This window comes from Salmo salar, chromosome ssa06, assembly GCF_905237065.1.
Source record: "Salmo salar chromosome ssa06, Ssal_v3.1, whole genome shotgun sequence".
Lineage (NCBI taxonomy): Eukaryota > Metazoa > Chordata > Actinopteri > Salmoniformes > Salmonidae > Salmo > Salmo salar.
The window spans coordinates 21197973-21211517 of record NC_059447.1 but is presented as its reverse complement, the minus strand read 5'-3'; the positions used below and the strand labels follow the sequence as shown (position 1 = coordinate 21211517).

Here is a 13545-nt window from a genome sequence, read left to right as displayed (position 1 = left end):
TAGACAGACTGTTCCCCCCACACCATCCAACACTAGACAGACTGTTCCCCCCCACACCATCCAACACTAGACAGACTGTTCCCCCACACCATCCAACACTAGACAGACTGTTCCCCCCATACCATCCAAGACTAGACAGACTGTTCCCTCCACACCATCCAACACTAGACAGACTGTTCCCCCCACACCATCCAACACTAGAGTGCCCTGTCCCTGACTAATGGCTTTAGGTTCAGCCCCTTCTCCTCTCCTCTCTCATTTTGTCTGTTTCTTTTCTTTTCCTCTCCCTTCCTGTCTCGTCCACGTCCATCTCTTCTCGCTCCTCTCTTCTTCCCTCTCACCCTCTCCTCCCTTTCCCTCTCACCATCTCCTCTCTTCCCATCGCACTCCTCCCTTTCCTTTTCACCCTCTCTTCTACCCTTTCCTTTCCTCCTTCCCTCTAGGTGAAGAGGGGAACTGCTCTGGTCTGTCAGGCAGCATCAGCCCTGACTGTGGATGTAAATATAAATAGAATAGGGGTGGGTGGTAGGCGGCATGGTGGGCTGTTCCCTTCTGAAGCAAACTGTTCTCTCTCTCTGTGTGTGTGTGTGTGTGTGTGTGTGTGTGTGTGTGTGTGTGTGTGTGTGTGTGTGTGTGTGTGTGTGTGTGTGTGCGCGCTCGTGCATGTCTGTGTGCATGCTTGCGCGTGTGTGAGTGCGTGTGTGTGTCTTATAGAGAGAGGAAGAGAGAGATTCCAACACTGGTGAGTTCCTTCACTTTCTGGATTAATCTGAGAAGTAGGACAGTGAACAAATTGAGGGTTTAATCCCACTGTTGTCCAAGGGCGGACACTCCTAATCTCTCATTATGGACCATTACCCCAGTCAGATTACAGATTTACACAAGGGTTGTGTGTTGTGTGTGTTTGTATGTGTGTGTCTTAGAGAGAGAGAGAGGAAAATAGACATTCCAAACACTGCGGAGGATGATGAGTGCCTCTAGACACACATTGACAGCACGCTACTATAGAACACCATGTTTATTGAAAGCACACACACACACACACACACACACACACACACACACACACACACACACACACACACACACACACACACACACACACACACACACACACACACATCAAACAGTTTGTTACGCTGCTGACACATTGCAGCAGAGGAAAGAACCTCGTACATTTTGCCATAATGAGTCAAAGATGAATTGAACCAGTCAGCTATGGTTATGCAAATTCTAGAGAGGGGCGGGTGGTCATTAAACAGAGCTGGTTTCCTTCCAGAACACTGAGTGCTGCAGTGTGTCCTAAATGGTGACCTTTTCCCTATATAGTGCACTACTTTTGACCAGGGCGTATGGGGCTCTGGTCAAAAGCAATGCACTGTATAAGGAAAAGGGTGCCATTTGACACACCCCTGGTGCACTGCTGACATTAGGCCTAATCAACTCAATGGACTCTCCCTAGAGAAATCAGGGAGTCCTGTCGGAGTGGAAAATCTGTAAAAGGGAAACAAGCTTTCACCTACTTGTCTCCACGTGTCAATCATTGTCTTATAGGGAGATTAGAAATAGCAGGTGATGCTAATGCTATGCTAATGCTAACTCAAGAGCTGAACCTCATCTGAGTCCCAAACGGAGCACTGTTCCCAACCTAGTGCACAACATTTGACCAGGGCTCATAGGGCTCATAGGGCTCTGGGAAAAAAGAATGCACTTTGTAGGAAATAGGGGGACGCAGCTACCATCATCACCATGAGTCACATGTCAACGAGACAGTTACCATCATCACCATGAGTCACATGTCAACGAGACAGTTACCATCTTCACCATGAGTCACATGTCAACGAGACAGTTACCATCATCACCATGAGCCACATGTCAACGAGACTGTTACCATCATCACCATGAGTCACATGTCAACGAGACAGTTACCATCATCACCATGAGTCACATGTCAACGAGACTGTTACCATCATCACCATGAGTCACATGTCAACAGTTACCATCATGACCATGAGTCACATGTCAACGAGACAGTTACTATCATCACCATGAGTCACATGTCAACAGTTACCATCATGACCATGAGTCACATGTCAACGAGACAGTTACTATCATCACCATGAGTCACATGTCAACAGTTACCATCATCACCATGAGTCACATGTCAACGAGACAGTTACTATCATCACCATGAGTCACATGTCAACAGTTACCATCATGACCATGAGTCACATGTCAACGAGACAGTTACCATCATCACCATGAGTCACATGTCAACGAGACAGTTACCATCATCACCATGAGTCACATGTCAACAAGACAGTTACCATCATGACCATGAGTCACATGTCAACGAGACAGTTACCATCATCACCATGAGTCACATGTCAACGAGACAGTTACCATCATCACCATGAGTCACATGTCAACGAGACAGTTACCATCATCACCATGAGTCACATGTCAACGAGACTGTTACCATCATCACCATGAGTCACATGTCAACGAGACAGTTACCATCATCACCATGAGTCACATGTCAACAGTTACCATCATCACCATGAGTCACATGTCAACGAGACAGTTACCATCATGACCATGAGTCACATGTCAACGAGACTGTTACCATCATGACCATGAGTCACATGTCAACGAGACAGTTACCATCATCACCATGAGTCACATGTCAACAGTTACCATCATCACCATGAGTCACATGTCAACGAGACAGTTACCATCATGACCATGAGTCACATGTCAACTGTTACCATCATCACCATGAGTCACATGTCAACAGTTACCATCATCACCATGAGTCACATGTCAACTGTTACCATCATCACCATGAGTCACATGTCAACGAGACAGTTACCATAATCACCATGAGTCACATGTCAACGAGACAGTTACCATCATCACCATGAGTCACATGTCAACGAGACAGTTACCATCATCACCATGAGTCACATGTCAACAGTTACCATCATCACCATGAGTCACATGTCAACGAGACAGTTACCATCATCACCATGAGTCACATGTCAACGAGACAGTTACCATCATCACCATGAGTCACATGTCAACGAGACAGTTACCATCATCACCATGAGTCACATGTCAACGAGACAGTTACCATCATGACCATGAGTCACATGTCAACGAGACAGTTACCATCATCACCATGAGTCACATGTCAACGAGACAGTTACCATCATGACCATGAGTCACATGTCAACGAGACTGTTACCATCATCACCATGAGTCACATGTCAACGAGACAGTTACCATCATCACCATGAGTCACATGTCAACGAGACAGTTACCATCATCACCATGAGTCACATGTCAACGAGACAGTTACCATCATGACCATGAGTCACATGTCAACGAGACAGTTACCATCATCACCATGAGTCACATGTCAACGAGACTGTTACCATCATCACCATGAGTCACATGTCAACGAGACAGTTACCAACATCACCATGAGTCACATGTCAACAGTTACCATCATGACCATGAGTCACATGTCAACGAGACAGTTACCAACATCACCATGAGTCACATGTCAACAGTTACCATCATGACCATGAGTCACATGTCAACGAGACTGTTACCATCATCACCATGAGTCACATGTCAACGAGACTGTTACCATCATCACCATGAGTCACATGTCAACAGTTACCATCATGACCATGAGTCACATGTCAACGAGACTGTTACCATCATCACCATGAGTCACATGTCAACAGTTACCATCATGACCATGAGTCACATGTCAACAGTTACCATCATCACCATGAGTCACATGTCAACTGTTACCATCATCACCATGAGTCACATGTCAACGAGACAGTTACCATAATCACCATGAGTCACATGTCAACGAGACAGTTACCATCATCACCATGAGTCACATGTCAACGAGACAGTTACCATCATCACCATGAGTCACATGTCAACGAGACAGACTGTATTATCTTTAATCCTCCATATTAAAAGAGCTGTATGACACTTAGGATGTGAATCACAGGGAATACACACAGCCAGACAGACACACAGCCAGACAGACACACATACATAGGCTTACACAGTGACTGACTGGCTGTACACACACACATAAAGTACATGCACACACACTGTCATAGCTCCCCGTGGCACAGTTGTGACAGTTGACAGCGTGCGTTCCAATGAGTAACCATGCTGAGTGAGGGCTCAGAATATAATAACTGACAAAATGAATATCAGGCAAAGCTCTATTTAGCTCACATAATCCAGACCCAGGGTATTTGGAAGAATAATTCCTATTTCTATTTCTGTTAAGCATGTCAAGTCTGGGCCAGTGATACTCCTGAGTACAGGGACAGTGATCCTCTCCTCTAAATCTAAAACACTGACTGTTCTACCATAGAGATAGGACAACTGGTTTATGTTTATGGTTCTAACCTTATAATTAGAATGAGTAGAATGATTTACCAGTCAAATTGCCAGGGTCAGTGCGATTCCAAGCTCGTTCTATTCATTCTCTTTCTACGGATCAACCACCCTTTTCACGGCTTGTCAGACTACATCAGATAAATCCAAACAAATGTCCCAAATTCAAAGCTGAATGGAAACCAATTATAGTGCCATAATACATATAAAAGTGCTTATGAATGTGCTCTATATATTGTAGCTATATCAGATGTCCTCAGTCCTAGACCACAGTTCTTACTGCTCCGCCGATGGGATCATTTGGGTTCTGTCTCTTTTACTTTTGATATTGGCAGTGGGTGAGTCTCAAGTATGTCTTTGTTTCCTCGGGTCCCTCTCCTTACCTCCTTTGCAAAACCCATTGAAGGATTTAAGGCGAGGAACATAAGATCTTCTGCTTGAATTTTTATGTTTTTCACCTAGTTCTCCAACTATGGGGGAGGGGCATAATAATAATAATAAATACAATATACACTACCGTTCAACATTTTTGGGTCACTTAGAAATAGCCTTCATTTCTCAGAACAACAAGAGGCTGACGAGTTTCAGAAGAAAGGTCTTTGTTTCTGGCCATTTTGAGCCTGTAATCGAACCCACAAATGCTGATGCTCCAGATACTGAACTAGTCTAAAGAAGGCCAGTTTTATTGCTTCTTTAATCAGAACAAAAGTTTTCAGCTGTGCTAACATAATTGAAAAATGGTTTTCTAATGATCAATTAGCCTTTTAAAATTATAAACTTGGATTAGCTAACACAACGTGCCATTGGAACACAGGACTGATGGTTGCTGATAATGGGTCTCTGTACGCCTATGTAGATATTCCATGAAAAGTCAGCCGTTTCCAGCTACAATAGTCATTTACAACATTAACAATGTCTACACTGTGTTTCTTATCAATTTTATGTTATTTTAATGGACAAAACATGCGCTTTTCTTTCAAAAACAAGGACATTTCTAAGTGACCCCAAACTTTTGAACGGTAGTGTATATATATAAAAAGGGGATTGGAAATTATTAATGTAATGTTATTTGATAGTCTCCAATTCTATCTGCTAATTTCATAGCTGGTCTATCCCCTTAAAAAAAAAATATATATATCTATATCTATATATATATATATATATTCTGCTCTAATGTGCTTTGAGAAGGAGACTAGGACAGAGGACAAGAGGAATCAAGATAGAACCAATTGAGATTGACCCAGTGTTATTACTTACTAGCATATATGGGCTTCCTCTGGCCTGCCATACTGAACCACTGTATACAATCAGGCTGATGTGAGAGCCTAGACATGGGTCTAATCTATAACAGATACCAATGGCATTATCTTAATCCATTTACTTCACAGTCAATCTAGATCAATCCACACTGACAGGGAGTGTAAAAACTCTCTTCCTTCGAAATCCTTGAGTCACCAAACGTTTGGCAGCATTTCAGACACACTCCTTGGTGGACAGGTTTAGTAGAAACTGAAACTGTAGACACAGGCACTGATATGAGTCCATAGTGTTTCACAGGATCAATGAAGCTGACATCTTTTGAAGGTCCTTTTTCCATAGCCCAGTTGAGACAATTGTTGAATTGTTTCAATTCTTTATTCATCATTATAAGAAGATACATAATTAATACATTAACGAAAACATGTACTATTTTTAGTGGGTATGAGTAGTATTACATTTGTGTACAGGTTGGATCTATAGGCCTACTGCAACTCTGTCACGGTTATCTGCAATTCTCATCTACTCCTCCCAGTTGGTTAGCCACAGTCAATGTGTAACAGCACTGTTTCTGCAGTATCGTGTGAGGAAATGGTCATATGGATTAGAACGCTATGCATACTGTATCGATGTGGTGTGTTGAACGAAGACAGGAGACCAAGGTGAATAGTTGACTACTGTCCTCTATGGGTGACTGTCCATGGGAAGAGATAGGAGACCAAGGTGAATAGTTGACTACTGTCCTCTATGGGTGACTGTCCATGGGAAGAGATAGGAGACCAGGGTGAATAGTTGACTACTGTCCTCTATGGGTGACTGTCCATGGGAAGAGATAGGAGACCAGGGTGAATAGTTGACTACTGTCCTCTATGGGTGACTGTCCATGGGAAGAGATAGGAGACCAGGGTGAATAGTTGACTACTGTCCTCTATGGGTGACTGTCCATGGGAAGAGATAGGAGACCAAGGTGAATAGTTGACTACTGTCCTCTATGGGTGACTGTCCATGGGAAGAGATAGGAGACCAGGGTGAATAGTTGACTACTGTCCTCTATGGGTGACTGTCCATGGGAAGAGATAGGAGACCAAGGTGAATAGTTGACTACTGTCCTCTATGGGTGACTGTCCATGGGAAGAGATAGGAGACGAAGGTGAATAGTTGATTTCAGGAGAAGTAATGTAAGAGGACTGACTTCGATGAGTTTACAGAGACCAAAGCATAACAAACATATCGGGACTCCATCCTTGACTGCTCTGCTGTGGCTTCCATTGGGAGACTGATACAGTATGTCAGTTGTAATAGTATATTATCTCTGACGTATTATCCTGTCTTCTCACCAACACTCAGAGCCATGTCATCGTGGAATGCTCTGCCACCAGAGGTTACTCATCAAAAAGCAAGTTTAGCTTTACAAAACAGATACAAATATACATATATATTGTATCACAGCTTCCTCTCCTCTTTCTAAAGGTCTAATTGAACTGTATATAAGAATATGAGTATGTATTAATAGTGTGTAAATAGTATTTTTGTTGTGTTATTTCATGTCCTTGTCTATAACTGTTCTGTAGTTTGTCATGTACAGTGCCTTCAGAAAGTATTTACACACCTTGACTTTTTCCACATGTTGTTGTGTTACAGCCTGAATTCAAAATGGATTATATTGAGATTTTTTTGTCGCTGGCCTACACACAATACCCCATAATGTCAAAATGGAATTATGTTTTATAAATGTTTACAAATTAATTAAAAATGAAAATCTGAAATGTCTTGAGTCAATAAGTATTCAAGCCCTTTGTTATGGTAAACCTAAATAAGTTCAGGAGTAAAAATGTGCTTAACAAGTCACATAATAAGTTGCATGGACTCACTCTGTGTCACGTCCTGACCAGTAAAGGGGTTATTTGTTCTTATTAGTTTGGTCAGGACGTGGAAGGGGGTATTTGTTTTATGTGGTTCAGGGTGTGTTTGCGTATGTGTTCATGTAGAGGGGGTATTTGGTTTATATGGTTCGGGGTGGTTGTGTATGTAGAGGGGTATTTGATTGATGTATTCTGGGGTTTGGGGGTTATTGTTCTATGTTAGTTTATTTCTATGTTCTGTCTAGGCATTTGTATTTCTATGTTTTGGTAATGGGGATTGGGGCCTTCAATTGGAGGCAGCTGTCTATCGTTGCCTCTGATTGAAGGTCCTATAAATAGGAATGTGTTTGTCATGGGAGATTGTTTCTTGTTTAGCTGTGTGCCTGACGAGACTGTCTAGTTTGTTTGTTTTTGGATACGTTGTTTGTGTTTTCCTTCTTCACTAAATAAAAAGATGAGTATACATTTCCACGCTGCGTTTTGGTCTACACCCTATGACATCCGTGACACTCTGTGAGCAATACTAGTGTTTGACGATGTTTTTATGACTATCTCATCTCTGTACCCCACTCATAAAATGATCTGTAAGGTCCCTCAGTTGAGCATTGAATTTGAAACACATATTCAACCACAAAGACCTGGGTGGTTTTCCAATGCCTAGCAAAGAAGGTCACCTATTGGCAGATGGGAAGAAGAAGAAAAAAGCTTACATTTAATATTTATTTGAGCATGGGGAAGTTATTAATTACACTTAGGATGGTGTACTACTACACCCACTCACTACAAAGTTACGGCTTCTTTCTGAACTCAGTTGCCGTAGATGAAGAAAACCGCTCAGGGATTTCACCATGAGGCCAATGGTGACTTTAAAACCATTACAGAGTTGAATGGCTGTGATAGGAGGAAACTGAGGATGGATCAACAACCTTGTAGTTATTCCACAATACTAACCTAAATGACAGAGTGAAAAGAAAGAAGCCTGTACAGAATAAACATATTTCAAAACTTGCATTCTGTTTGCAATAAGGCTCCAAAGTAAAACTGCCAAAAAATATGGCAAAGAAATGTACTTTATGTCCTGAATACAAAGCGTTATGTTTGGGGAAAACACAACACATCACTGAGTACCAGTGATAACATGTATTGACTCAGGGGTGTGAATACTATTTAAATGAGATACAGTATTTCTGTATTTCTTAATCAAAAAATGTGCCCAGAAAATGTAAAACATGTTTTTACTTTGTAATTATGGAAGAGTGTGTAGATGGGTGAGAGAGAGAAAACATTTATTTAAATAATTTTGAATTCAGGCTGTAACACAACAAAATAGGTATGAATACTTTCTGAAGGCACTGTATTTGTATGTTTTATGTGGATCCCAGGAAGAGTAGCTGCTGCATGTTTAGTAGCTAATGGCGATCCTGATAAACTAAACTAAACACCACTGTCCTGACCTGCGCTGGCCTGTGTAGGCCTCTTCATGTGGTGCCCTGTCAGGAGCGCAGGCAGGCAGAGAAATCTAACTAGTCTGGATTAAACGAATTATGTCTAATTGATGGGCATCCTATTCCTACATCAGACAAATAATCTGATGGGATTATCCTGGAGAACAATAAAGCTGTCTTGACATTAGGGCATGAGGCTACACGCACAAGTGGTCGATGAGTGTTTATCCACCGGTTGCATCAGACATACTGTGTTTTTGTTTTGGTTATTATCCCCATGACACCCATAGGTCTAAATGTAAATTCTACTTAGTTTTTGTTATTCAAACGTCTACAGGCCTAAAATGCCAAATGTAAACATGATCAAACTTCAATATAGGCTAATTCAAGTCAAATTTCAGGGCTCAGTCATGTAGGCTAAATAACTGCTAAACACAGGCCTATATTTCAGGGCTCAGCCATGTAGGCTAAATAACTAATAAACACAGGCCAATATTTTGTTGATAAAAAAACCTGATTTATTTCAATATCTTTGGCGATGTCAAAACATAGCCTACCCACTCGAATTTAGGGCTACTCACCTGAACACCAACAGAACGACAATGATGGACCCATAATGTAGGCTATAGCCGATACCGTTATCCCCGTTGATTGACAGATATGGAAAAAGACCCAAGTCACTCTCATTAAATTCAGTCGTCTTTCGATTTCGCTCTCAAAACTCTGTCAAAGCCGCAGTCTGACTGCAGAGCAGAGCGCAGCATTTTGTATGTCCGAATACTGCAAAGGGATGCACTGCAGTGGACTGACTGGAATATAAACCCTGTTAAAATAACTTTGCTCACGCTTTGCATAGAGACGCGTTCGATTTGCCTTGCATGGCGTAGAAAAAAAACTTCCAATAGATTTAGTAGCACGGATAGCCTCTCGTAGCCTCACTTCAGAAATTCAGATTGCCTGAACCAGCATGAACAGTAACAGTATGCGCCGAGACACCGCCATATAACCGAGGAGCCCTTGCTTCGTGTCTCCCTCATCTTCTCCCCCTTGAAGAAGCGCCAAGCAAACTCTGAATAATTGGATTATTAGAGTCCTGGTTAGAGAGAGAAACACTAATCCAGATTAAAACGTACAGCAGCACCTATGTTGTTCTCGGCTCAGTATGAAAACACTGTCACACTAGTCTATAGGATAGGATCTTCACTCACACGTGTTTTGGTCAGCCTCTCAAACCATCACTTCTAAAAACGCATCCAGGTCTTTCTAGCAGTGCAATGAAGTAGAGTTATGTAAATGCATGGATTAAACTGAAGGTAAAACCAATGTAGAATAACATTTTTACCCCTCTGTGAATACTGTCCACCACATCAAAATAAACCCAATATCACCATGGGATATTTTCCATTCAGACTCATACAGGTTAAAAGTGTCCATCAGGGATACTGATTTATCCAACTGATAGACCTACTACGGTAGTTTTCCTTGGACAGGTGAAGTTGAAGGCTAAACCACAACCAATGTATTCTCCATTACAGGAGCAATCGGTAATTGGTACATAGATTTTTTAAACTTGTATATGAATAATATATAGCCATTGTTTCTAGTAAAATATAACTTGACCACTATTTTTCAACAGTCTTGCTGCTGCTTAATTCATCCCAGTGCAGCCAGGTCGCTCATGATCCACTTTGAAATCCGATATCCATCCAGATACCCAAAACTGGCCATTAAGGGCAACAGTGAGCGTTGTGGACATTGTGGACCGGGGTAGCAGATGGGCGTAAATTGCGAGCTCCAGCTCTGAAGGTCGTATATTCAATCCCAGTGATAGACACTTGTTTTAAATGTCTTTGTTTTAACCCTTTCCCAAACCTTAACCATTCAGAATGAAGGCCTAAACTTAACCGTGGAGTTGTTATTGTTTTAACCCTAAGCCGCAAACTTCGACTCCGAGGGTTGTGTGTTCAAAGCCAAGTATAGGCACTCCTTAGATTTTTTTTAACCCTATTCCAAACCTTAACCCTTAACTTAAACATTCAAAATGAATGCCTAAACTTGTGACAGCAAGGGTGCAACCTGTGGTGTCCAAAACACCTCGAAATTTGACATTTGGAGCAATTTCAAAATGTTTGACGTTTGGAGAAATGTGGACAGACGGCAGAATCTGAAGTCAAATTGGTCAAACTATGAGATCTTGTTCGAGATCGTGTGTGTGTGTGTGTGTGTGTGTGTGTGTGAGCACACATGAACTTTGGGACACAATGGATTACACGAGTTCCTGCTTATCTCGTTTGGACACTGCAGGGGGCAAGGAGAACAGACCAAACACCGGCACAGACACAATACACTGACCTTCAGCATTTAACAGGATGATACATTATCATCAACATGGCATTAGGTTCATATAGAGTCTATATGTAGTATTATAGACTATGGTTCTCTTGCCAATAGGTGTTTTTCATGTCTATATGGTCCTGGACTTGTACAGTGAGGGAAAAAAGTATTTGATCCCCTGCTGATTTTGTACCTTTGCCCACTGACAAAGAAATGATCAGTCTATAATTTTAATGGTAGGTTTATTTGAACAGTGAGAGACAGAATAACAACAAACAAAATCCAGAAAAACGCTTGTCAAAAATGTTATACATTTATTTGCATTTTAATTAGGGAAATAAGTATTTGACCCGTCTGCAAAACATGACTTAGTACTTGGTGGCAAAACCCTTGTTGGCAATCACAGAGGTCAGACGTTTCTTGTAGTTGGCCACCAGGTTTGCACACATCTCAGGAGGGATTTTGTCCCACTCCTCTTTGCAGATCTTCTCCAAGTCATTAAGGTTTCGAGGCTGACGTTTGGCAACTCGAACCTTCAGCTCCCGCCACAGATTTTCTATGGGATTAAGGTCTGGAGACTGGCTAGGCCACTCCAGGACCTTAATGTGCTTCTTCTTGAGCCACTCCTTTGTTGCCTTGGCCGTGTGTTTTGGGTCATTGTCATGCTGGAATACCCATCCACGACCCATTTTCAATGCCCTGGCTGAGGGAAGGAGGTTCTCACCCAAGATTTGACGATACATGGCCCCGTCCATCGTCCCTTTGATGTGGTGAAGTTGTCCTGTCCCCTTAGCAGAAAAACACCCCCAAAGCATAATGATTCGGAGGGCCTGTTGTCCGGACCTCTGGGAGTCTCTATGGGGTGCCACAGGGTTTAATTCTCGGGCCGACTCTTTACTCTGTATATATCAATGATGTCACTTTTGCTGTTGGTGATTCTCTGATCCACCTCTACGCAGACGACACCATTCTGTATACTTCTGGCCCTTCTTTGGACACTGTGTTAACTAACCTCCAGACGAGCTTCAATGGCCTCCAACTGCTCTTAAATGCAAGTAAAACTAAATGCATGCTCTTCAACCGATCGCTGCCCGCACCTGCCCGCCCGTCCAGCATCACTACTCTGGATGGTTCTGACTTAGAATATGTGGACAACTACAAATACCTAGGTGTCTGGTTAGATTGTAAACTCTCCTTCCAGACTCACATTAAACATCTCCAATCCAAAATTAAATCTAGAATTGGCTTCCTATTTTGCAACAAAGCATCCTTCACTCATGCTGCCAAACATACCCTCGTAAAACTGACTATCCTACCGATCCTCGACTTCAGCGATGTCATTTACAAAATAGCCTCCAACACTCTACTCAGCAAATTGGATGCAGTCTATCACAGTGCCATCCGTTTTGTCACCAACGCCCCATATACTACCCACCACTGCGACCTGTATGCTCTCGTTGGCTGGCCCTCGCTTCATATTCGTCGCCAAACCCACTGGCTCCAGGTCATCTATAAGTCTTTGCTAGGTAAAGCCCCGACTTATCTCAGCTCACTGGTCATTATAGCTGCACCCACCCTTTAGCACACGATCCAGCAGGTATATTTCACTGGTCACCCCCAAAGCCAATTCCTACTTTGGCCGCCTTTCCTTCCAGTTCTCTGCTGCTAATTACTGGAACGAATTGCAAAAATCACTGAAGCTGGAGACTCATATCTCTAACTTTAAGCACCAGCTGTCAGAGCGGCTCACAGACCACTGCACTTGTACATAGCCCATCTGTAAATAGCCCATCCAACTACCTCATCCCCATACTGTTATTTATTTTTTGGCTCCTTTGCACCCCAGCATCTCTACATGCACATTCATCTTCTGCACATCTATCACTCCAGTGTTTAATTTCTCAATTGTAATTATTTCGCCACTGTGGCCTATTTATTGCCTTACCTCCCTTATCTTACCTCATTTGCACACACTGTATATAGCCTTTTCTATTGTGTATGTTTGTTTATTCCATGTGTAACTCTGTGTTGTTGTTTGTGTGGCACTGCTTTGCTTTATCTTGGCCAGGTCGCAGTTGTAAATGAGAACATGTTCCCAACTGGCCTACCTGGTTAAATAAAGGTGAAATAAAAATTTTAAAAATACAGTACTGAATGTTGAAACTGGTTACTTAACAACAGCGACATCTTGTGTCATAAGGAGAAAACAT

The 13545-nt window shown here is 42.2% G+C and overlaps 1 protein-coding gene across 1 annotated transcript in view; it reads right to left on the bottom strand.

The window, feature by feature from the left end:
* LOC106606641 (testis-expressed protein 2) overlaps positions 1-10310 on the bottom strand; it is a 46602-nt gene extending 36292 nt beyond the window's left edge. Inside the window, exon 1 of the mRNA XM_045721281.1 lies at positions 9583-10310. The gene's annotated coding sequence lies outside the window, so the exon portion shown is untranslated. The remainder of the gene's footprint in view (positions 1-9582) is intronic.
* Positions 10311-13545: the final 3235 nt, after the last annotated feature.